The following is a 1278-nucleotide window of genomic DNA, read 5'->3' on the forward strand; positions in this document are numbered from 1 at the left end:
TTTTTTTTTTTTTTTTTTTTTTTTTCGTTACTTACTGACCATTTGATCTCTTACCAAATAGCATTAATCTTCATGTCATCGTAATTATGGCGATTACTAAATTTTGCCTTTTTTAAAAAATTGTACATTGAGGGACACATATTTGCAAGCTGTCTTTTGCCTTTTGCGCCTCTATCATATCGTGTGGCTGATGCTACATGTAACAGTGTGAAAAGGGAGGAGCTTCTAAAAATGGAAACAGCAGGATCAGCAGAAGCGACAAATGCACTGGAAAGAGTAGAGGCTATTGTGTTCATCCCCCCCCGAGGCCAGTCATAACAAATGGGGTAACATATAAGAACGTTTACGTTGCTACACGTATTTTTCCAACATTTGTTTTGCCCACGTGGCGAAACTGAATTTGTTGTGTGTGGGGAGAATTCATGTTGATGCCTCAAGAGGCAGGAAACACCCTTGTAGAGGGATATGTTTGGCGAAGGGGGTATATGGACGAGGTCACATAAAAAAAAAGCATGCATTACACTTTTCTCTCACGTTTGGGCAACCCGCCGATCGCAATACTACCCCTTCATCATTTTGTTTGTCCCCTTTTCATGCCCGAAATAGAGAACGGTTTAAAACTCATGACGTCCATTCCGAATTGACCGAAATGCAGTGTTCCAGGGCTTGCTCCTCCGTAATCCTCTTTTTTTTTTTTTTTTATTTTATTTTTATCATTTGTCATGCAGCCTGGACACATTTTGAAGAACGTATAAAAATGTTCTCCTTCGTATTGGGGCTATTATGAACTATGCATTTTTTTTTTTTTTTTTTTCCTAATTCAAAATGGAAACTCCATTTTAACATTTCCGTGTTTTACAAATAAGTAGCTGTTTCTTAGTGAGTGCTTTTTTTTGGGGGGGGGAAGTGGTGGCAGAATTATCGCTGCTTCCAATAAGGGAAATAACCTCCGCAGTACATTAACACCTCAAAACAAAGTGTCTACATAAAAAAAAAAAATATTTGCACTTGAGAAATTTGTTTCAATGATTTTCTTCCCCTTTTCATACATTTATCATGGTTGGCGGAAAAAAGCGTGTCAGCAAAGTCAGCCAACTGGCAATAGCGAGAGGTTAAATGTGCATTGGAGGATAATCTTTTGGTGGGGAATATGCACCTCCTCTCTTTCCGCTTTTGTGCGTAACACACCTTTTTTTGCGCACGGCGTACCTAGCCAATTTCAATCCGCTTCATTGCGCGAAAGGAAAAATTGGCTAATTTAGTGTAATAAAGTTGGAA

Source organism: Plasmodium fragile (assembly GCF_000956335.1).
Source record: "Plasmodium fragile strain nilgiri unplaced genomic scaffold supercont1.3, whole genome shotgun sequence".
NCBI lineage: Eukaryota > Apicomplexa > Aconoidasida > Haemosporida > Plasmodiidae > Plasmodium > Plasmodium fragile.